This window comes from Eptesicus fuscus, chromosome 8 (assembly GCF_027574615.1).
Source record: "Eptesicus fuscus isolate TK198812 chromosome 8, DD_ASM_mEF_20220401, whole genome shotgun sequence".
Taxonomy (NCBI): Eukaryota; Metazoa; Chordata; class Mammalia; order Chiroptera; family Vespertilionidae; genus Eptesicus; species Eptesicus fuscus.
Genome location: NC_072480.1, coordinates 22,142,861 through 22,168,819, shown reverse-complemented (window position 1 = coordinate 22,168,819; position 25,959 = coordinate 22,142,861). Strand labels below are relative to the sequence as shown.

Genomic DNA, 25,959 nt, shown 5'->3' with positions numbered 1-25,959 from the left:
AACCCCCATAGGGAAAAAAGCAACACAAAAACAAATAAAAAATGGCAAAGCAGCACAGGTTCTAGAGCCAGTCTACTTGGGTTCAAATTCCAGCTCTGCCACCTATTAGCTATGTAATAATTCTGGGGATTACTTAACAACGCTGTGCCTTCACTTATGTAGTACCCACCTCAAAGAATTACTGGGAGAATTAAAATCAGTCCATGTACTACTATCCTATATAATAAAAGCATAATATGCAAATCGACTGAACAGTGAAACGACCAGTCGCTATGATGCACAGTGACCACCAGGGGGCAGATGCTCAATGCAGGAGCTGCCCCCTGGTGGTCTGTGTACTCCCACAGGAGGAGCATCACTCAGCCAGAAGCCGGGCTCACAGCTGGTGAGCACAGCGGCCGCCTCCACTGCAGGCGGGTGGTAAGGAGCAAGGGGTGCTGGACTGTGAGAGCCCCAGACTGCGAGGGCATCAGGCCTAAGCCAGCAGGCGGACATCCCCTGAGGGGTCCCAGATGGCGAGAGGGCGCAGGCCAGGCTGAGGGACCCCTCCCCGCAACAGAGCACGAATCTCATACACCAGGCCTCTAGTTGGAATATAAATAACTCACAGATAAGAAAATGAACCAGTTTTTAAAATGGTCAAACCATCTGAACAGATACTTCACCAAAGGAGAGATACAGATAGCAAATACTAAGCAAGAAAAGATCTCAACATTACTCAATAAGGAAATGCAATTTAAAGTCAGAACACCACTATACATCATTGGAACAGCTTTCCAAAAAAAGAAAAGTGCTTAGTGAGGATATGGAGCAAAAACAATCCTCATACACTGTGGAAATGCAAAGTGGTATAGCGTTTTTAGAAAACTCTTTATCAGTTTCTTATAAAGTTAAACATATACATATTATACAATCCAGCAGTCCCATTTTGAAATATTTACTCTAGAGAAATGAAGATATATGTTTATTTTTAAAAATCCTACACAAATATTTATAGCAGTTTAATAACCACCAAATACCGAAAACTCAAATGTCCAACTGGTGAATGGCTAAACACATGGTTGTATAACCATACAATGGAATAGTATCAGCAATAAAAAGGTATGAACTTACTAAACTGCTGAAAAACACTACAGCATATATGAATCTAAGCGCATGGGTTGAGTGAAATAAACCAGACTCAAAATATATACTGTACTAGTGGCCCGGTGCACAAAATTTGTGCACATTAAAAGGGGATTAATTAGAGGAAATATTTTAATATTGCTATTTGCCCTTTCTCTGTAATAGAAGTGTCAAAGATGAAAGAAAATTAGTAAAATGTATATGAAAATCTTCCTCCTGTCAGAGTTTGGGGCGTGCCGTGGGACCTAGAGTCAAGTCCCTGCCCACCCGCGGCACCTCAAAATCGTGCGAGACCCAGACCCAGCCTGCCCCACCCCCATTGGGAGAGATTCAGACCCAGCCGGCCCCACCCTTGTCAAGCCCCACCGGGCGGGGGGCACAGCCTCAGGTCCCCTGGCCTGGTGCCGGGCAGGGGGTGAAGCCCCAGGTCCCTGCCAAGCCCCGCCAGGTGGGGGGCGCAGCCCCAGGTCCCTGCCAAGCCCCGCCAGGTGGGGGGCGCAGCCCCAGGTCCCTGCCAAGCCCCGGCAGGTGGGGGGCGCAGCCCCAGGTACCCTGCCAAGCCCCGTCAAGTGGGGGGCGCAGCCCCAGGTCCCTGCCAAGCCCCGCCAGGTGGGGGGCGCAGCCCCAGGGCCCCATCAAGCCCCGCTGGGTGGGGGGGGGGCACAGCCTCAGGTCCCCCGTCAAGCCCTGCTGGGTTGGGGGTGCAGCCTCAGGTCCCCTGGCCCAGCGCCGGGCGGGAGGCACAGCCTCAGGTCCCCCGGCCTGGGGCGGGAGGAGCAGCCTGAGGTCCCCCAGCCCAGCACCAGGGCGGGGGGCACACCTTGAGGTCCCCTATCAAGCCTTGCCGGGCGGGGGGATGCAGCCTGAGGTCCCCTGCCCCAGCCCAGGGCCACGCAGCCTCAGGTCCCTGCTGATTGCTTATTAAGGCTTATTACGGGAACTCGGCCTCCGCTGTGGGTGCAGTCAACTTGTGTTACAGAAACTCCGCCTCCACTGTGGGCACCATCTTTGTGATGGCATGATGGTCAATTTGCATATTCCCTCTTTATTAGATAGGAAGGATGATTCCATTTATATAACATTCTGAAAAGGCCAAACTAAAAAGACAGAAGTTACATTAGTAGTTGAAACAGGTTGGGAGTAAGGGGAGATAATTGCCTACTAAGGAGAAAAAGGAAACAAACTGTTAGAGATGATAAAAATATTCTTTATGGTGATGTGGTATTGTTATGTGGACCCTGAGAAAGAAGATACCTACACTAAGGGCTCCTCATGGCTAACTGGACTCAAATTTATTAAAAAACAGAGCCTAGCAGCCATTTCTACACAGGGGCCTCTCATGCAAACTGCGCTTCAGGGAAAAGCCTGCACAGAACTGCCTGCCTGCACTGTTTCTGCAATCTGAGCCAGCCCTTATAAAGGAGGTTCCGAAATCCTATTTCAACCAACAGGACTGAGGCTTTCCATCCAATTGGAGCTGCAACTATATCCCTCTGCCCCCCCCCCCCACCCAACACCCCCATCAACATCTTCACCAACTAATCAGACCAACTTTCCCTTCTGACCAATGAGCAAAGTGCCTTTGGGACCAATCAAACTGCATGAGGACAGACCAATCAGAGACCAGGAGAAGGGACTTCTGTCTATATAAAGCAGCACCCCACCCTGGCTCTGAGAGTGGACTTTTCCTTTCGACCAAAGCCTTAAGACTGGGTTTCCCTGGCTGAGCTGAATTCAACACCAAAGCTGTCTCACTCAGCAGAGCAGAACAGACCAGACCATGAGAAGCACAGCAGAGGTGTCTTACTAGAGAGAGGCCTGGCCCCAGGGCCGCCTTATAGCCTTGCTGTTTTCACAGCCTGTGTCGCATTACAACTGAGCCGTTTTGCACTGAATAAACTTTCCTTTTTCACTGCACTCCAAATTGGGGACTCCTGTTAGTATTGTCAGTTGTCAGTTCTACAGATCATAGAACTGTACACCTAAAAAGGGCAAATTCTACTATATATGAAATACTAGAGGCCCGGTGCACGAAATTCATGCATGCGGGGGGGGGGCGGGGGGAGACGGGTGTCCCTCAGCCAAGCCTGCACCCTCTCCAATCTGGGACCCCTCAGGGGATCGGGCCTAAACCAGCAGTCGGACATCTCTCTTACAATCTGGGACTGCTGGCTCCCAACTGCTCGCCTGCCTGATTGCCCCTAACTGCTTCTGTCTGCCAGCCTGATCACCCCCTAACCACCACCCTGCCAGCCTGATCAATGCCTAACTGCTCCCCTGCTGGCCTGGTCACCCCTAACTGCCCTCCCCTGCAGGCCTAGTTCCTCCCAACTGCCCTTCCCTGCAGGCCTGGTCGCCCCCAACTGCCCTTCCCTGCAGGCCTGGTCGCCCCCAACTGTCCTTCCCTGCAGGTCTGGTTCCTCCCAACTGCCCTCCCCTGCAGGCCTGGGTCACCCCCAACTGCCCTCCTCTGCCGGCCTGGTCACCCCTAACTGCCCTCCCCTGCAGGACTGAAAGCCCCCAAATGCCCTCTCCTGCAGGCCTTGTCCCTCCCAACTGCCCTCCCCTGCAGGCCTGGTTGCCTCCAACTGCCCTCCCCTGCAGGCCTGGTCCCTCCCAACTGCCCTCCCCTGCAGGCCTGGTCCTCCCAACTGCCCTCCCCTGCAGGCCTGGTCCCTCCCAACTGTCCTCCCCTGCAGCACCCCACCCTGGCTCTAATCGCCCACAACTGCCCTCCCCTGCTGGCTATCTTGTGGCGTCCATCTTGTGTCCACATGCAGCCATTTTTGACCACATGGGGGCGGTCATCTTGTGTGTTGGAGTGATGGTAAATTTGCATATTACCTCTTTATTATATAGGATTATATAGGATATTTCAACAAACCTAACTTTAAAAAATAAACCAGCTCATGTGTATAAAGTGCTTAAGATGGTATTGGGCACTTAGTAAGCACTTCATAACATTATTATTATAATGCTTCATAGTAGAAGCAACCAGTATCAAATACTTCAGGATGACAAACTTTAAATCTCTCAACTATCATGTAAATAAAATGTGGTAATTTAGACTTGTGTTGGAAATATACTGTACACACTGTGGGTATGATTATTTCTAAAATTTGATATATACCAAATCAGTATATCCTATATAATAAAAGAGAAACATGTAAATTGACTGTACCTCCGCTACGCTCACCAGCCAATCAGGAGTGAGGATGCAAATTAACCAGACAAAGATGGCGGGTTAATTTGCATACACAGGCGCTGAGCAGCCTGGGTCCTGGGAACATCCTCGGGACCCAGGCTGCTCCTAGCCTGTAAACCCGCGCATAGGCCCTACGCAGCCGGGGTCCCAGAACGCCCCCGGCCACTCCAGGCCTACGGGCGCAGGCGCCAAGCGGCTGGGGGCAGGGCGGATGTCCCCGTCCTGCAGCCACTTGCATGTGCACCAGTGCCAAGTGGTTGCCCAGGTCCATGCCCCCAGCCCAGCGCCCACAATGCGGGGCTGGCTGCCGGCCTTGGGGGCTGCCGGCCTCGGGGGCATGTGGAGACCTGACGGCCGCCGTGTGGCCCAGGGTCTCCGCACGCCCCCAAGCCCGGCGCCCACAATGCAGAGCTGGCTGCCGGCCTCGGGGGTGAGTCCCCCCCCACAGCGGGGACATGCCCCTAGCCCAGTGGACACAATGCAGGGGGTCCTCTGCGCATGAGCTACAGAGGAAACACCTTCTCTTTTCTTACACCTTTTCTGACCGCTCATTGGCCCTGTACGCCGCCACTTGCAGTGTTCTTAGTAACTTGGGTTATAAGAATCCAAGAAGGTGATCTAGGGTTTTTCCACCACACTCCAGGAGGAAAAAACGAAGGTACGCTGCTGGAGGTGCTAAGAAATGTTATATCCTGCCCTAGCCAGTTTGGCTCAGTGGATACAGCCTAGGCCTGCCGACCACAGGGTCTGGGTTCGATTCTGACCAAGGGCATGTACCTAGGTTACAGGCTCCTCCCTGGCCAGGGCCCAGGTCAGGGCTCATGCAGGAGGCAACCAACCAAAGTGTCCCTCTCACATTGATGTTTTTCTCTCTCTCCCTCTCTCTTCCACACTCTCTAAAAATCAATGGAAACATATCCTCAGGTGAGGATGAAAAAAAAAAAAAAAAGAAAGAAATGTCATATCCTATGAAAGACACATCTTGAAAATGCCTAAAGAAAGTTGCCATTTTTTCATGGTGAAGGGACTGGAGTCTGTGTTGATGAAAACACCTTGGCGGCTGTGGTGGCTGGCAGTGGCTGCAGCAGCAGGGTGATGGGGCTGGCGCCTTCCCCTGATCAGCCCCATCGCCTCCTGCAGAGAGAGGCCAGACTGTGGCTTAGGCCCGCTCCCCATCAGTAGGACATCCCCTGAGGGCTCCCAGTCTGTGAGAGGGGGCAGGCTGGGCTGAGGGAACACCCCCCTCCGTGCACGAATTTCATGCACCGGGCCCCCAGTATCTTAATACAAAGCTGTCATGGTGCCTGAAGGAATTTTAAAAGTCTACTAGTATATTTGAATTAGCTGAAAGAGGTTAGGTTGATTGAATTTATTAAATGCCAACTAAAGTTAAGACACTCTTTCTTTAAAACAGAACTTATGAAAAGAATTTACTGTGTCATCAAGGACTCACTTCTTCCCTTTTATTGTTACTACTTATCCTTGAACTCAAATTTGGAAACTGTTAGTATGTAAAAATATAGAACAGTCTAATTTCCCTATTTAGAAATGGGCTTAAAAATGGGCTTAAAAAATGCTTAGTTTTAATCTGACTCCTAGGTCAAGAGCTAACATGCTAGCATTACCAGAGATGAAAGAAGAAAAGATCAAACCATTAAAATTATTCGATTTATATTCTCCACTATCTTAAAATAAAAATAAAATTTAAAAGACTGAGATTTATTGTTATAAACCTTTCAGTGGGACAGAACTAATTTTGTTGACATTAATACTTCTCAAAGTGTAATCCCAGGTTCTGAGAAATGTGTAGCATTTCCAAATGGGAGCTTAATGTAAAACAGTTAATTCTCTATTATCTATTGCTCTCTTTATTAAGCAACACCTCCTTCCTGATTCTGCACAGGATATTAGGACCTATCCATAAGGAAGGTCCTCCTGTACAAGTGTCTGTGTGTTTTAAGGAACATACCAAAGGCAAAAGGGGCCATGGCTCTGTCTGGTTTTGCTCACTTAGTGATGTGACCCCAACACATAGCAGAAACTCAGAGATTCACGTGAATGATTAACTTTCCTAATTGATGGTACAATTATATTCTCTATGATGCTCCTAAATAATATGCTGACTGCAATCTCAAATTTTTTCATATAGGCATGATATTTTATCTTACAATTCAATTTTAAATTCAATATTTAAAGGCAACATATCTTTTACTTCAGTGGATTGTAACCAATGATGCACCTCTGAATTATCTAGAGAAGCTTTTTTTGAAGATACATGCCTACTCCTAGAAATAGTGGGAAGAGCCCAGGATTATAAGAACCACTGCTCTGTTGCTCTGTAGTCCTCGTACCTAATGTAGTTTGTGCTCCTCACACAGCAGCCACTCAAAAAGACACTTGTCATCTTACTATTGAATAATCTCTAAATATTATGGAAAGGAAATATTAAACTCCTCCTTTGCTACTCTTCAGGTAAAAGTATCATATAGAAATATAATGTCACAACATCCTAACTGTCCCTTGCCTTACTACTGCCTACTTTCAATTCACCTTTCACTCTGCTATCAGAGAAATTTTCCTAAGAACAACTCTGTGAGAGATGTGATTATCACTCATGGCTGAAAAATAAACTGATTCCCTAGAAGCAAAATAAGAAGCTAGAGTATTTATCATGATTTCTAAGGCTTTCACAATCTGACCTCAATTTGACCATTTTCCAGCCCTATCTTCCCCACTCCTCACCTCTCCCCATTCTCTGCTCTCTTCCCCACAGGTCGTCTCTCTCTCCTCTCTCTCTCCTCCCTTCCTCTCTCTCTCTCCCTCTCTCTCTCTCTCTCTCTACTCTCTCACACACACACACACACACACACACACACACACATTCCAGCCTTCTGAAACCTTCTGGATTTCTCCATTTCTATTTGTTTGCCTTCTCTGGATTTGGAAAGCACTTATTTCCTATCTTATCTCTTCTCTCTGCCTATTGATCCATCCTTCATAGGCTCAAGTCAAATGTGTTTTCTGCATGAAGGCTTCCCTCAACAGCCCCACTTATAGGGAAAGGAGGTCTATATAGAAAGAAGTGACTTGATCAGAGTCAAGTTAATGGCTGACTTGAGGTAATCCTATGTACTCATTCACTTAAATATTTACTAAGCACCTACTATATGCCAGGCACTATTCTAGGCCCTTGTTATACAACAGTGAACAAAACAGACACATGGATAAATGATCCCTACCCACATTGGTGCCTATATTATAGCAAGGGAGAGAGACAAATGTTATAAACTAAATATATAATAATCTATATATATAAAAGGCTAAGTGACCAGCCAATTGGCTGGTACATATCATGCACACTGACCACCAGGGGGCAAACGCTCAACACAGGAACTGCTGAGCTGCAGTGACTTGGCAGCGGTGGTTCTTGGGTGACGCACCCAGGAACCAGAGAGGAGGGAGCCTGATTCCTCTCAGGGCCGTGCAATTCCACCTTTGGCCGTGGGTTATGTTGTTGTTGGGGCACCGTGGGCCCCGAATCTGGTTTACTGCTGAGCTGCAGTTCTTCTAATTAATTTCCTTCCAATGTGCACGAATCCGTGCACCAGGGCCACTAGTGTTAATTATAAGTAAGAGACAAAAATAAAATATGTTAGTGATAGGGACAAAGAAGGAAAAAATAAAAATAGCAAAGAGGAGATATAACCTTTTAGATAAACCAGCTAGGGAGGACTTACTTTTACCAGATCACTTTTGAGTAAAGATCTCTGACTGTGTAGACATATCTAAGGAAGAGCATTCCAGGCAGAATAAAGCTTGTGCAGCCCAACTGGTGTAGCTCAGTGGTTGAGCATCTACCTATTAATCAGGAGATCACAGTTCAATTCCCGGTCAAGGCACATCCCAGGTTGTGGGCTCAATTCCCACTGCAGATCATACAGGAGGCAGCCAATCAATGATTCTCTCTCTCTCTCCCTTCTCCCTTCTTTTCTGAAATTAATAAAAATACATTTTTAAAAAAGCCTATGCAAAGAGTTTAAAAAGGAAGCTTGCCTGATATGACATGCAAGGAAAGCACAGAGGCAAGTGAAGTTCAAATAGAAAAAGTAAGGAGGATAGTAACAGGAGGAGAAATGAAACTAATAGAGAGCATCACTGTTTAGAGATTTTAATTGGAGAGTTTTGAGTAGATAAGTCATAAGATTTGAATGCTGTGTTGAAAACAGACAGCAGTGCCCAGGCGGTGTGGCTCAGTGGTTGAGCATTGACCTATGAACCAGGAGGTTGTGGTTTGATAACCGGCCAGGGCACATGCCTGGGTTGTGAGGTTTGATCCCTGGTATGGGGCATGCAGGAGGCAGCCAATCCATGATTCTCTCTCATCATTATGTTTCTCTCTCCCCCTTACTCTCTGAAATCAATAAAAATATATATTTATGAAAACAGACAGCAGAGGGGCAAGGATTGGAACAAGGAGAAGCTAATGCAATAACCCAGAGAAGATAATAATAACTCAGACAAAAGAGGTAACAAAAGAGGGAGGCATAATTACCATTATGGACATGTTGGAGTTTTTTGTTGTTTGTTTGTTTTGAGGAATAGTCAAGAAGGATTTTGAATAGTCAAGTAGGTTGTGCAGGAAAGAAAGCCTTCAAAACTCCATTTTGGGCAACTGGAAGACTGCGGTTGCCAATAGTGAGATAGGAAAGACTACATGGTTTGGGGTAGGAGAGTATCAGCAGAGTTCAGTTTTAAACACACTAAGTTTGAGATGCTCATTAGCTATCCAAGTGGAGATGTCAAATGGAATATATTGTCTAATTGGAGTTGAAGACAAATTCCTGAGCCCAGAATAGAGGTCTGGGCTAGATATATAAATTTGGGAGTCATTAACGTAAATATGATATTAAAGCCACAAATATAAAAGGTAACAATGACAGACTCTTGGGACACTCCAGTGTTTAGAGGTAGGGGAGATGAGGTAGAATAAGCAAAGAAGGCAGAAAAGAGTACCCAGAAATGCAGCAGGAAAATAAGGCAAATATGGTATTATCCTGAAATTTGAGTAAATATTGTTTCCAGAAAAAGAAATTTTTTTTAATTTAAAAAGCAAAACACACATATACACACAAACAGGGCGGGGGGAGGGGTGTCCAAAAGGAGGGAATGAAGAACTTTGCCAAATGATGACAAATCAAATAAGAGGAGGTCTCAGGAAAAAAAAAAAAAAAGATAATTGAATTTAGCAACATGGACATCACCACTGATTTTGAAAGAATTTTTGAGTGTGGTAAATGTAAAAAAAAAAAAACACACACCACATTTGATGAGAGAGTTTAAGAACTAATGAGAGGTGAGAAACTAAAGATAGAAAATAATTTTGTTGTGAAGGGGGTCAAGAAAAGATTTTTGTGGGGAGGGGTGATTGCTTTTAAGAAATGCAGCGCCTTTTCTACTGCCCAGAACATTCCATTTTGTATTGCAGTTAATTATGTACAAGTCTGTGTCTAAATTGATAAACTGGTAACCCACCTGAGGGTAGAACTGTATTATGCAGCTTCTATAATCAATTGAGATTGTGGACCAATTACCTCAAACTACCATAAAATTTCAATTTTCTTCTTTGTTAAATATTGGTAGAATCTAGGATCTTGTAATTTTGAAGATCCATTTCAGTTCTGAAGTTTTATGATTCTACTAGAGGCCCAGTGCACAAATTCATGCACATTGAAAGAAAATTAATTAGAAGAAATATTTTAATATCGCTATTTGCCCTTTCTCTATAATAGAAGTGTCAACCAAATTCACAAATGACAATGACAGGTTGAAATACACACGTATGATTGGCGCCAGCAAGAGCTTTCTATCTACTGCGCATGTGCGAGTCAACTTAGCCTTTTATAGATATGGAATAAACTTGCTTAATTAAACCTGCTTTCTGATTTAGATAAACTTTTTCTAGCCCAGTGAAGCACCCTAAGTTCTCTTTCAGGTAATTGTCAGCAACACAGCAGTAAACATCAACATGGAACAGATTATCATTGTAGATCACGCAGGGAGAACAAAGGGTAAAATATTGAACTGCAGCAGTGTTTGACTATATTCTGTATAGTGAGAAAACCTGAAGTCATTTGCAAGGTCCACCATTTCTTACTTCTTTTCATTTGGTCAAGTTTCTAAGCTTTCTAAATCTCCGTTTTCTGGCTAAAGAAAAGAAAATAGGATTCCACTGAGTCTCCTATTTACCTACTCCAGGACTTCTGTGAGGATCAAATGAGATGAGGCACGGGAAAACACTTCATAGACATTTGGTTAAAGTGTGAAATGTTTGCACCTGGCTATAAAGCAAGTCATGTTCCTGGGCTGAAGAAACTGCAAGGTGGCTAGTCGTTGTTAGGGAGAGGAAGACGGGAGTTGCTACGTGACCTCAGAACCTGGCGCCCACAGCCACCATTTCCAAGCTGGGCTGAGCTGTGGGCCACATTTTGCACCAAGGGTTCTTAGCAGCAGCAGCTGCAATTTGGTGGGCTGTAGCTCCAGGGTGGCGGTGAGGCCTGTGTCTCACTTGGGGGAAGCCAAGTGTTGCTTTGTGGGCACCAGGTCCACGGTGCCGTTTCTCTGTGTGCATCACGTCAGCTCCTGTGTTGAGCATCTGCCCCCTGGTGGTCAGTGCACGTCATAGTGACCGGTCTGACGGTCGGACATTTAGCATATTAGCCTTTTTATATATAGATAGATAGTCTCTCTAAGACCTTTGAACAGTGCTTGAGGAACTGAGGATAAAAATCACAATAAGACTATGTTTTTAAAAAATGTCTCATCAAATTTTTATATTGTTTATTGAAAATTACCACATATTCAGGGTAACTTGAAATTTTATAAAATCCTCCAAAATTCAATTATACTTTATTAATAAAAAGTAAAAACAAAAACACAACCACACCCACAAAATCTAAAACTAATATTCTAGGAATCTTTTTTATCTTATGACAGTAAGATATTTAAGCAAATGGTCTTTTATCACAAGTCCAAAAAAGTTCATCTTAGATACATCAAAATTCTATGCTCTTAAAAGAAAGACATCTTTTGCTATTACTAAAATTTAAGACAATATAAGCTTCTTATTTTAAACTAGCCTGATTTACCTCTGGCCAGGGAGCTCAATTGGTTAGAACATCATCCCCATATGACAAGGTTGTGGGTTTGATAGCCAGCTAGGACACATACAAGAATCAACCAATGAATGCATAAATAAGTGGAACAACAAATTTATGTTTCTCTCTCTCCTTTCCTCTCTCTTTAAAAATCAATTAGGGGCGGGGGGGAGAAACATTACATGGACTTGTGTTGTGAAATCTTTCTGAAAGAGAAAAAAATAATAATAAACTAGCCTGATTTAGACTATGTCTATATTTATTTGATATTATTTATCTATAAAACAATTAAAACCCCTATTTACAAGGAGATTAAGAAAAAGCTTAGTGTTGCCATTTTAATTCTTATAAATGGATGCACTCAATGTTAATTCGTAATTGAAGGTGCACTGATAATTTACTTAGTTTGGCTTTTTGCTTTAGGACTGAATCACAGAATGCTTAGCCTTAAAGACCAAAACCCACCAATATGAAAAAAATACTTTGCTATTAATATTTTTGCTCTCTAATAAAAAGAACCAAATATAAACAGAATAATGGGGAAATTTTAGGATGTTAAAGAAACAAAAAATTCAATTTCTTTTGATTACACTGTTGAGCAAAACAGAAATGAAGAAAGTAACATTAGCAACTAGCCACACAGTCCAATGGTTAAAAGTCCAATTAGCTTTAGAGTGGGTGCCCTAGGTCTGAGTCCCAAGTCCACTGTTAATCAGTTGTATGACCTATAACTCTAAGCCTCTTTTAACTTATGTAAAAGAAATAATGATAATCCCTATTTCACACCAAAATAAATCACTTAAATTGCTTATTATAGTGCGAACATAATGTGTTCTCAACTACTTATGAAAAAAGGGGAGATAAATAATCATACTGGTAGTATATCCATACTCAACAATAAAATGGGATGAAATGATAAACACAACTTGGATGACTCTCAAAAGCATTATGCTGAGTGAAAGAAGCCAATGTCAAAAGGTTACATACTATATTAGTCCATTGTATGACATTCTTAAAGAGATAAAACTGTAATGATGGAGAACTGATCAGTGGCTGCAGGGATATGAACTACGGAAAGGATGTGACTGTAAAAGGAGAATACCAGGGACTTTTGAGGAATGGTGGAATTATTCTATATCCTGATTGTAGTGGTGACTACACAAATTTATCCGTGTTAAAATTCACAAAACTATATAACTCCCCCCCCCCAAAAAAAGGTCAATTTTACTTTATGATCATTTTAAAAACAAAACAATTCTAAAAAATTTCAATATCCCAAAAATCCATTACTCCAGTCCATAATCACTAGGAAAATAGACAAAATCATATTGAAGGACATTCAACAAAATACCAGACCAGTACTCTTCAGTGTCAAGGTAAAAAAAGACAAGGAACCACCACAGATTTTGAGAGGATTAGGGAAACAAGACTACTAAATGGAATGTAGATATATCCTGGATGGATCTTGTAACAGAAAAGAGACATTAGTAAAAAAACAAAACAAACAAACAAAAAAAACTATGAAAATCCTAATAAAGTTAATAGTATTGTACCAATGTTAATTTCTTAGTTTCGTTCATTGAACTGTGATTGATGTAAGATGTTAACATTAGTGAAAGCTGGATGAAGAATATACAGGGATTTTCTATAGTATGTATCCAATTCTTCTGTAAGTCTAAAACCATTTTGAAATAAATTTTTAAAAATTTAAGTGCCAGAATCTTTAAGAAAAAATAAAGTTTGCAGTAATTTCATAAAGCAAAAATACATTTTTTCTCTTTCAAGAACAAACCAATGCCATCCTGCATATTTTCATTACCTCAAGTATAAGCCTGATTAGCTAGTGTAGATTTACACCTACACTAAGATAAAATATATAATCTGAAAGGAATAAAACAGGCTCTACGATAAATTACATGACTTATTAGCCATGCTTGTTCCAATGTATATGTTATGACTTTAAAAATCCTATCAATATTTGATTTCTCAAAGCAATCAGCAGATAGCTGCTACTTGTGCTAGGCTTGGAGGTGGCCAGGTAAAGCCAAGCTGTGAACCAAAGCCTGCCAAGGTTGATGGAGTCTCGGATATGGTGCCCACTTGCCGAATCTGTCGGGGGAGGGCTCAGAAAAGGAACAATGGCCACTGCCAGCATTTCTGTCTGGGAGAAAGGCCCCACCACCACCACCACCGCCCACTGTCGCCCTGATGTTGGACAATTCCACATGTCTCTTGTGCCTTTCAAGCTGCTGCCACAGCGCTGGAGCTCAGGGAGTGAGTTCAGTTAGTTCATGTGCAGGCCCTTTAAGAGGAACTGCCTTGGACTCCAGCAGCCCTTCATCTCCCTCAGCCTAAATCCCCACTGGTTTTTACAACCAGAAGTTATGGGACTTCTCTTACTAGCACTGGAACCCTGGGTTGGGGGGCCTGGTGTGGGGCCAGGACCTCTCACTCCGTAGTAGAGGGAGACTTCTGCAGTTGAGATATCCCTCCCAATTTTTAAGTACTAAATGAGGGTGTGAGACCAGCCCATTTCACATCTTTACTCTTCTACCAGTGTCTATGTGACTACTTCTTTAATTCCCTAGTTGTAGGCCTTCCATCTAGCTAGATTTCAAGCAGTTCTGAATGATGGTTGTTCTGTAGTTTTGTTGTGATTTTGGTGTAGTTGTGGGAGGACGCAAGTACCACATTTACCTACACCAGTGATGGGCAACCTTTTGAGCTTGGTGTGTCCAACTTCGCCAAAAAACTGAGCATAACTCGCGTAGTGTGTCACTTTGAGGAAAAAACATTATTTCGCAAATGTTTCATCCTCGGCATGCGGCCGCCTCAGCGGCCGCGTGTCATCAGAAATGGCTACACGTGTCAGTGCTGACACGCATGTCATAGGTTCGCCATCACTGACCTACACTACCATTTTGACCGGATCTGGTGGGACAAGTTTTAATTGAAGGACCTTGGCCATTTGTGGTATAGTGGTATCAACACCATATCTTCCTGGGAATAGTCGCTTGGCTCCTGAAAGCGTTCTGGTATTCAAGTTCTGGTTATGTCCTGATCACTAAACAGGACAGGACCATTTTGAGTTGGTTCTGTGGTTACATAGGTACAAATGGAATTGCTGGATCATATGATAATTCTATCTCTAGAACTGCCATTCTGTTTTCCATAGTAGTTGCACCATTTACATTTCCATGAACAGTACATAAGGACTCCAATTTTTCCACATCCCCGCCAATACTTTCTATTTTCTGTTTTTTAATAGTAGCCATCCTAATGAGAATGAGATGGTGGATTTGCTTTTACACAAATTTTATGTGCTTTCTTTTTCCCACAAACATGTGGTAAAAATAGCCCTCTTAAAATATACTCTATAAACTAACAAAAGACATTTGATAAGGTATTGAAAATAGAAAAAGAAGAAAGTCTTTCAAAGAGTATTTTAAGGGACAATAAAATTGCAATTGGTGTGAAATGGCAAAAAGAAAAATAAACAAGGGAGAACAAATAAAGGAAAGACATTCCCACTCAAATCTTAAATTCCCTGATGCCAACTGCCTGCTTAAGAGTTTTGAGTTACTTAAGCCTATGTTCTTTCTGCCTTACATCAGATTATTTTCCCTCAGCCCTGCCCCCATCTGTGTTTTGGGACTTTGACCGTGGTCAATGCCTTCCCATCATACTCTTCCTTTCTATTTAAGCTTTGCAACTGGGTCAATGCCTGCCCTATTCAGTGGGTGATTGAGTGGGCAGGGCCCCATCCTTCCCAGTTAATAGAGTCATCTGTGTATCTCGACATAAGAAGGTATCAGTGATAAACACTGATGTTTGGAAAGCTGGGGTAAAACTAGTCCCAATACGACCTTGAAAGCTTGAATTAATTAAATCCTGAAACAGATAAAAAGCTTCACACAAAGCAAGATATTAACACATCCTAAATCAGAAATGTATCCTGGTCATGGTATATTGAATCCAAAAAAAACTTTAACTCAACTAAAAGATTAAACTACAATAAAGACTTAAGACTATCTAGAAGGACTCTCTGGATCTAGAAGTCATTAGCTAAGTACTTTTCCAGATAGCTAAAATAAAGCAAAAAAAAAAAAAAAAAACAAACAAAACTTTTAAATCAAAGGTATTTATTTAATAATAAATAGTTTGTATTTAAATTAAAAAAAATAATTAAAATTTGCACACAGGCACCCAATACACATACAAAACTTATGGAATAGTTACTACTTTGTCAAAATTCAAGTCATGTATGCTGTAATTACTTTTCAAAGAACAAAAGGTTTTATATTTCTATTTGTGAAAATGAATCCAAGTGTGAAAAGTAAAGGGAATGCTAAGCACCATTAATCCTAAATCGCCATTCTAGCACAAAAGGCAGCAACTGTGTGATAACAAAGTTTCTTAAGTATAGGCTAAATATTAGACTAAAATTTCTTTCTAAGTTCAATGGCATTTACAGATTTTTTGTTGTTGTTAATCCTTACTCTAGGATATTTTTTCCATTGCTTTTTAGAGAAAGTGGAATGGAGGGTGGGGGAACAGAAGTGGAAGAAATATTAATGTAAACGAGACATAGCAACTGGTTGCCTCCTGCACACAGTGGGGATCGAACCTGCAACCCAGGTACATGCCCTTGACCAGGAATCAAACGCACAACTCAGTGGTGCTTGGGCCGATGTGCTAACCATTGAACAACACCGGCTAGGGCTACAGTTTAAAAACAATATGATAATGAAACCATTAAAGAAGATTAGAAAACAAATATAACTCTAACTTTATTGGCTCCTAGTTCCAGTATATAGGAAAAAAGCAAATAGACCATGAAGTATTTTGAAAGTTACTTTTCTTAAACAATACCTAAATAATACTGTTTTTTATGTGGCAAAGCTTATGGGCCTACCTAAACATTTGCATTTTCATAATTCATAGTCTAGCTTAAAATTACACAGTATACATCAACTGTAGAATATAAGATATAAATGTAGCAAAAAATAATTTAGAAAAGTCACCCACAATCATATACATTAACTTGGAAAAGGATAAACCAAACATTCAAAGTATATTATCATGTTTGTCATGCTGCACTTTTGAGAAAAACTCAGAGAAATATTTAAATATTTAAAATCATTAACATTATGGAGGTCAAAGACCTGTACTCAATAAACTACAGGAGATTGAAAAAAAAAGATAGAGGAAGACATGAACAAATGTAAGAATATACCATGTTCATGGATTGGTAGAATCAACATCATTAAAATGTCCATACCCAAAGCAATCTATAGATTCAATGCAATCCCCATTAAAATACCAACAGCGTATTTCACAGACCTATAACAAACTCTCCAAAAATTCATATGGAATAAAAAAAAAAAAAGACCCCAAATAGCCACAGCAATCCTGAGAAAGAAAAAACAAAGTTGGAGGAGTCACAATACCAGATATCAAGCTATATTACAAAGCCACTGTTCTCAAAACTGCCTGGTACTGGCACAAGAACAGACATATAGACCAACAGAACAGAACAGAGAACCCAGAAATCGATCCAAGCCATTATGCTCAATTAATATTTGACAAAGAAAGCAAGAGCATACAATGGAGTCAAGATAGTCTCTTCAATAAATGGTGCTGGGGAAAATGGGAAAATTGGACAGATACATGCAAAATAATGAAACTAGACCACCAACTTACATCACACACAAAAATAAACTCAAAATGGATAAAAGACTTAAACGTAAAATGGGAAACCATAAAAATCTTAGAAGATTCCATAGGCAGCAAAATATCAGACATATGTTGTAGCAATATCTTTACCTAGGCTCCTAGGACATTGGAAACTAAGGAGAAAATATACAAATGGAACTACATCAAAATAAATAGCTTCTGCACAGCAAAAGAAACCATCAACAAAATACAAGAGAGCCCACTGCATGGGAGAACATATTTGCCAATGTTATATCCAATAAGGGCCTAATCTCCAAAATTTATAGGGAACTCATACAACTTAACAAAAGGAAGATAAACAATCCAATCAAAAAATGGGCAAAGGGCCTAAATAGACACTTTTCAAAAGAGGACATTCAGAAGGCCAAGAGACATATGAAAAATACTCAAAGTCACTAATCATCCGAGAGATGCAAATCAAAATAACAATGAGGCCCTGGCTGGTTTGGCTTGGTGGATAGAGCGTCAGCCTGTGGACTGAAGGGTCCCAGGTTCGATTCCAGTCAAGGGCACATGCCAGGGTTGCAGGCTCGACCCCCAGTGGGTGGCGTGCAGGAAGCCAATAAATGGTTCTCTCTCATCATTGATGTTTCTATCTCTCTCTCCCTGTTTTTCTCTGAAATCAATAAAAAAATATATATTTTTAAAAAACACACAAAACAATGAGGTACCATCTCACACATGTCAAAATGGCTATCACCAACAAACAAAGTGCTGGCGAGGATGTGGAGAAAAAGGAACTCTCATGCACTGCTGGTGGGAATGCAGACTGGTGCAGCCACTGTGGAAAACAGTATGGAGTTTCCTCAAAAATTTAAAAATGGAACTCCCATTTGACCCAGTAATCCCACTTCTAGGAATATATCCCAAGAAATCAGAAACACCAATCAGAAAGGACATATGCACCCCTATGTTCATAGCAGCACAATTTACAATAGCTAAGATTTGGAAACAGCCTAAATGCCCATCAGCAGATGGGTGGATTAAAAAACAGTTGTACATCCACACAATGGAATAGTACTCTGCTATAAAAAAGAAAGAACTCTTACCATTCGCAACAGCATAAATGGACCTGGAGAGCATTACACTAAGTGAATTAAGGCAGTCGGAGAAAGATAAATATCACATGATCTCACTCATTTGCAGAATATAATGAACAACATAAACTGATGAACAAAAATAGATCCAGAGACATAGAAGCATTGAACAGACCATCAAACCTCAGAGGGAAGGCAGGGGAAGGTAGAAAGGGGCCAGGGATAAAAGATCAACCAAAGGACTTGTATGCACGCATATAAGCATAACCAATGGACACAGACAGTAGGGGGGTGAGGGCATGTGCTGGGGGTTGGTAATGGCCCTCCCATATAAAGGAGACATATGTAATACTTTAAACAATAAAGAATTTAAATTAAAATAAATAAATAAAAATAAAATCACTAACATTATATCTGAAAAATCTCTCCATTACCAAAATGTAAAGGTTTTAAGGTGAAATATCAGGTAATTTAAGGGACTAGGAGTTCAGTGGATATTCATCCATTCTCTTCCTCAGCCTGGATATCACAATTAGAAAGAACATATAATTGCTGACATCAGAATGCTACTGCAGCCCATTTCTGCCTAACTGGTAACACAAATTTCAAATGCTAAATCCCCACCCCTCCTGACACCTCTGGGAATACAAGTGCGCAAGCCACTTACAACATTAGGCTATAAATACAGCTCATCTGTTGGGAAAGTTTTGTAGAACCATTTCCTGAATTGCAGAGAGCAAATAATTCTTTCACAATCACCATTTCACTTTTTAAAAAATATTTTTATTTATTGATTTCAGAGAGGAAGGGAGGGGAGAAAGAGAGAGAAACATCAGTGATGAGAGAGAATCATTGATCAGCTGCCTCCCGCACACACCCCACTGGGGAAAGAGCCTCAACCCGGGCATGTGCTCTGACGGGAATCAAACGGTGACCTCCTGATTCATAGGTCACACTCAACCACTGAGACACACCGGCTGGACTCACCATTTCATTTTGCTTCAAGCTAGTTTATCAGTTAAATTTCTTAGCAGACTGCCCTTCTAATTAAATAGCATATAATGAAATCCAAATTGTTTACATAATTACAATTTGAGTTCATCAAATCATGGAGGATTTTCTTTTTTATTTGTTTACTAGAGGCCCGGTGCACAACATTCGTGCACGGGGGAGGGGGGTCCCTCAGCCAGGCCTGTACCCTCTCACAGTCCGGGACCCCTCAGGGGATGTCCGACTGCCAGCTTAGTCCTGAGCGGGCCTAAGCCGGCAGTCAGATATCCCCCGAGGACCTCAGCTGGCAGCCGGATATCCTGGATATCCTTCCCCCCCAGGGGTCCTTAGTGTTGCCATGGAGGCGGGAGATGCTCCCACCACTGCCACCGCTGCTGCTCTCGCCAGCCGTGAGCCCGCTTCTGGCTGAGCAGCACTCACCCTGTGGAAATGCACTGACCACCAGGGGGCAGCTCCTGTACTGAGCGTCTGCCCCCTGGTGGTCAGTGCGGTCATAGTGACCGGGTCGTTCCACTGTTGGGTCTATTTGCATATTAAGGTTTTATTATATAGGATCTTTATTGTTGAAAGTGTTACAGATGTTTCCCTGGCCAGTTGCTCAGTAGTTAAGAGCGTCAGCCCTCAGACTGAAGGGTCATGGGTTCCATGGGTCAAGGGCATATACCTCAGTTGCTGGCTCAACTCCTGGCCATCAGGGAGAACGTGGGAGGCAACTAATCTATGTGACATCGATTTCTCTCTCTCTTTGCCTCTCCCCGTCCCTTCACTTTCTCTAAAAATCAATGGAAGAAAGAAGTATGCCATTTAAAAAGCATCCTTGACTTTCTTTGTAATTTTTTAAGCTATTGATTGCATTTAAAAATCCTGTTTACTTAAACGCCTCAGAAAACAAACTAATTTCAACTTTCCCTTTAATGAACATAACTACATATACCAATGTTTTAGAACCATAAGCAGTTCTAAAATAGCGTGTTTCAAATGAATGAAGGTGTATTATAATTTTGAGGGGTTTAGTTCTAAACTATATTGTCCACAGGGTGGTAAGTTCACAGTCTTAACTTTGTCTCTGAATTCAATGTACAATTACAGTGTTCAAAAAGCCACATACACATACACACAGGTGAGCAATAAAAATTTACTATCTGATCAACCCTAGGAAGGAAAATTGCCTGACCTCTAAAAATAAAAAATAAAAATCTATGCTTTGTAACTTCCCTATTTCTTTTAGGAGTGTTTACTTCCTGGCATCTTAAATTTTTCTTAAATGTATCTCCTTTGATCCTTTCTATTTTGCTGAGACTACCTTATTTAGGAAGAGATTAGAAGAAATAAGAGCTGTAAGATTATTACTGTACTACAGGAGACCCTGACTTTGGTTGAGGCCTAACCCAGGGAGAATGAGAGCAAGAATAGGAATAGGAAGATGGGAGAGGACACCACAGACAAAATCCTTCCACCCTTCAGTTCACCCTGCACACTACCACCAAATTAATTTATTAAAACACTTATCATATTACCAGAAATCCCTTCTAGCTAAGTAAATTCCTTATCCGCAAATTCAAGGACCTTCATAATTAGAACCTTCCAAAATCTATCTAAATGCTCTGCAAGAGTCAAGGGGATTTGTAAAATAAACTTCACTGTGAATGAACCTTGCAACTTCCTGGCTTTCATTCATTCAAATATTTTCTAAATACTCACGGGGTGCCAAGCACTGTTCCAAGTGCTGATGATACTGAGGGGTACCAGTCAAAGCCCCTAGTCAGAGAACTTGGAGTGGAAAGGAAATAAGCCCCCAGACATCGCCAGCTCTGTTTCCCAGGAATGGGCCATTGGAAGAACACTAGGGATTGGGGGATAACAAAAAGACACCAGAGATCTGCGAGCACTAACATGGTCTGCTGTAGACCCGAATGTATTTTGCAGCCTTATCTCCCATTCCCACATTATTTGTTCCCTCAGTTCAGCCAAAATGTGCTAAGCTAGCAACTGTTAATGTGCCTTTGGCTCCTGCCTCACCTCCTACCATGTCCACCAGCTAAAGGCTAACCTGACTTCAAAGCCCACCTCAAATGCTGCTTTCTAAGCGACTCTTCTCCATTCCCTTCACACAAATCCAGATATTGTGGAGACCTTCAAACTCTTGTAACCAACCCTTAACTTAGTCCCCTCTGAGCATTTATCCCACTATGCACTGTATCATAATTAAAATACCTGTATATTTTAACCTCCTTCAGCAGCTATTTAATACGCACTTGCTACATTCCTGAACTATCTAGGAGCTACAGTGGAAGTACTAAATTATTCCATATTTATTTTTAAATATGTAATATCCAAATGGTAAATTTAAAATGTAGAGACAAATATTCTATATGCTTTTTATTGCTTCAATCTTTTTCTAGTTTTATTGAGATATCGTTTACATACCATAAAGTTCTCCCATTCAGAGAATTCAAATGTTTTTAGTATGTTTACAGAATCATGCAGCCATCCAATCTAATTTTAATCACCCTAAAAAGAAATCTTGTCCCTACATTAGCAGTCACTTCCCATCCTCCTATTCCAGCCCCTCACCCCCAATCATAGATAACCAAAATCTATCCTCTTTCTCTACAGATTTGCTATTCCAGAAATTTTATTTAAATGATACCATACAAGATGTGGTATGAGGGTTCCAACATCTGTATTGTTTGAATCTTATAGAGTAAGAATAATCTCACTATACTTACCTCATGGAATTTATATCCCAGTGGAATTACACAAGAAATAAACATGTCACCTTTAGATAATAATAAAAAGGAGGGGGCCAAATATATGGTGATAGAAGACGATCTGACTTTGGGTGGTGAGCGCACAATGCAATATATTGAACATGTACCACAGAAGTGTACACTTAAAACTTATATAATCTTATAAACCAATATCACCCCAATAAATAAAGTAAAATAAAATAAGAAAAAGGAGAAAATAAAACAGGGTAAACTGAACAGAAAGTAAACCAGAACAAAAGGGAGTCTCTAGGTCGGGTGGTCAGAAAAGACCAATCTGAGAAGATAATGTTGACCTAAGATGTAAAGAGCTGGAAGGGGAATATTCCAGGCAATGGAAACAGCAAAAAATAAAACTGAGAAAAGAACAAGTCTGGCAAGTTCAAGGAACAAAAAAAGGAAGTCAGTGTGACTGAAGTATAATGAAGAGGCAGAGAAAGCAGGAGATGAAGTTGGGGAGGTAAGCAGAGGCCAGATAATCTTGGACCTCAGAGCCATACTAATCTCCTTGGATTTTAAAATGCAATCACTTTTGATACCTTATATTTCTTTAATTACAGGTGTCCATCTATGCAAACACTTGTTGAACTTTTACAGATCTTCTAACTACAACTAATAATAGTAAATATTAAAGAGACTACTTGGGTAAATCCATGGCATTTAATTAGTTATCACTTTATTTTATGGCCCAAGACAGAACATCTAAAACATGAGTACCAATGGTGTTTTGGTAGTCCTGCATATGAATTACAAGCATATGAACGCATCCTTATACATTTGTTATCTAATCTTAACCAAGCAAGGTGTATGCCTTACTGACAGTAACTAGCAGCTTTGTCTTAGAATATTAAGGTCATTTTCAAAAAAGCAAGCCAATAAAAACATAGTTGTAATCAATCTCATAATTTAAACCTAGGATGCATTTTTTTCATTGATTTCTAATTAACTGACTGCTTTTCTCCACTCTACTAATTAAAAATATCCCATTGCTAAACATAAAACCTATGGACACAAAATATTCTACATGTTTTTACATTGTTTTAATCTTTTAAAACAAGCATTTTCACATATTACTTCTACATTTGGTTTTTCAAAGAGACAAAAAATGTTCTTAAAACTCTAGAGACATAAATGTCACCTTTGATAAAAGAACATGTTATCTAGTCCCAACTTCATCTCTGTGGCTCTGCCTCCGGGCACTGTGTGCTCCTGCAGAGCCAGACTGCTTGCCAGTCTCATACTTGTCCCCTCACCTCAGCCGTTTGATTCACATTCCCCACTTGGAGAAATCCAACCAGTTCTTCCAGGTCCAGGGCAAACATTCTCCCTTCTGTGTCTCTTTTCCAGTCCTCTTCCCTGAGTAGAACTGATTTCTCACCTCTGCGCTTCCACAACTCAGATGCAACCTTACTGGGTGCTGCCTGGTACCAACTATATGAGCCTGCATCCTGGACAGAAACATTGTCACCGAACGACGCCCTTCAGCATACCCTCAAGTGGCGAACATAGTAAAGCTTTTTGAATTAGTGGATCTCAGTAAAAGCCACATCCACTTTAGCACCATTTGGTACAATCTGATACAAGTCATTACAAAATGCAAGGTCAAGAATTAAGCCCTCGCCCCTGGGTCCGGGTGAAGCTGGGTCCCAGGTCCGGGTGAGGCCACGTGCCCCTGAGTCCGGGTGAAACCGTGCCCCTCGGTCTGGCCGAGACCAAACCAGAGGGAGTCGGACCTGCATTACCACCATTTGTCCACCATCCAGAGCTGAGGGGTCAGTGCTGACATGTACACATAAGGAACTGGTGGACATTGAAATTGGGTCTCAAAAGAACTGTTGGTCCAGAAAGAAACTCACTACAGACGGATTCATTTGCCTGTCAGCATAACTATTATTGCTCGTCTCACATTCAGTTCTTATATCTCTAGTGACACATGATCTCGCTCATCTAGGGGAAATGATGGACAACATAGACTGATGAACGAGTACAGAGCCGGAAACAAGGAGGCATCGATCGGACTGTCGGGCCTCAGAGGAAGGGTAGGGGAGGGTGGGGGGAGGGGGGAGAGATCAACCAAAGGACTTGTGTGCATGCATATGAGCCTAACCAATGGTTAAGTTCAACAGGGGGTTGGGGCATCCGTGGGGAGGGGTGTGGGATGGGAATGGGGGGATGAGGACAAATACGTGACACCTTAATCAATAAAGAAATTAAAAAAAATAAAGAAATAAATAAAGAAAAATAAATAAAAAAGAATTAAGCCCTATTTGGAGATAATTAAGGCAGAGCAGTCTTTACTTCCTTCCAAGTTTGGACATAATTTTTTAGTAAATGGTTTCTTAATAATCACACAATCCCACTATCTAAATGAAACTTTTCCACTCTCATAACCTATTTAAGAACTGTTCAACAAAGTGTGTGTGTTATGTATTATCAAGAATTGATGATGGCTTTAAACCCAGAGCACAGAAAAGGTGAAAGATCTACACAAGTCATACAGCTAATCACAAGGGCTAAAAATACGATTCCATTCATATTCTATCCACTACCTCCTAACACGAAGGACCTGAATGAACACCAGTAACTTTCAAAAGCATCTAATTATGCTTGGTATAGAGTAAATGTTCAAGTATTTGAGTTAATAAAGATAATTTAAAATATCTTTAGTTGTGGAGGTTTATTTACAATGCAGACATAATCAATCCTTAATCATGCAGATCATATTCACAGATTATTTCAAAGCATACTAATAACAAAACTTCTGTTCTCAGGAATGGCACTGACCAGAAACCCTCCCTAAGAGCCGCCTTTTCCTTCTTCGTCTGTTCCCAGAGGCACAATAGATTAACCATTATATAGCTCACCCCATTTTCTAATTTCAGCTTGCATTTAAGATAAAGCTTTTGTTTCATTTACAGCTCACATGCTGCTGACACAGCTGCCCCTTCTTCGAAATAAACACAAGGCTTCTATATTTAAAAATACAGTGAAACTTTGTTATAGCATCCCCTTCCCAGTCTCGGGCCAATATTCTCTCCCAAGCCCCACCTCCACCCCAGGATTATCTATCATCGGCGCTCAAGGCGCTAAACTCTTCAGAAAGTCAATTTTCTTTTTTAAACACAGCTCATCGTAGTGGTATTTTTTTCTTCGCAGCTCGTGTGTGTGTGTGTGTGTGTGTGTGTGTGTGTGTGATTTTTCAAAGGAGGGGAAAGAAAAGATTCCCTTCCCACGCAAAAGAACCTGAGGGGCTGGACCGCAGCCCGGGCCCCGATATCTAGTTGGGACAAACTCGCCAGCTGGGCTCGGGCTCCGCGGGAGACCCCGGAGGCTGCGTGGCTGATTCCACGGGGACTGGCAGCTGCGCGGACAGGAAAGCTCACCCGCGGGCACCCGGGCTGGTCGACCCGCCGCGCCGCCAAGCGGGGATCTCCCGCCCCCCCCCCCCCCCCCAGGCGAGCGCCCCCCAGGAGGCTGCTTTGTGCTGGGAGGGGGTGTCGTGGGCTCCGAGCTGGGCGCGGGCTCCCCGACCGGCCGAGGGCAGGGGCAAACACGCCCCGCGTCACCCGGGACCGTCGGAAGGGGGCGGCCGAGGAGGGTGTGGGTCGGAGAGGCGTGCGGGGAGGGAGGTGAGGCGAGGCCGGAATTCGTCTTGCACCTCTCGAGCACTCGGAAAGGACGGCTAGGGACCGGGGCGGCGGGAGGGCAGCCCCAAGAAAAGTGAAACTCCTTCCCGGCAGCTCGGCCCCGCCGGCCCGGGCGGGAGGCGAGGAAGCCGAGCGCACTCGCCCTGCAGCCTGCCCGGCGCAGCACTCGTGACTCCCACAGCCCAGCCCAGGGCGCGGCGCAAGTAGCAAGCACACTCAGTCTCCTTTTGCACACCCTCACCTGGTGAGGGGAGCCAGTCATTGGAAATAAAATAA

General features: G+C 42.3%; 1 protein-coding gene across 3 annotated transcripts in view; it reads right to left on the bottom strand.

Annotated features, from left to right (window-relative positions):
• Positions 1 to 25,959, bottom strand: part of ELF1 (E74 like ETS transcription factor 1) — a 117,791-nt gene that overhangs the window by 91,605 nt on the left and 227 nt on the right. The gene's annotated exons all lie outside the window — the stretch shown is intronic.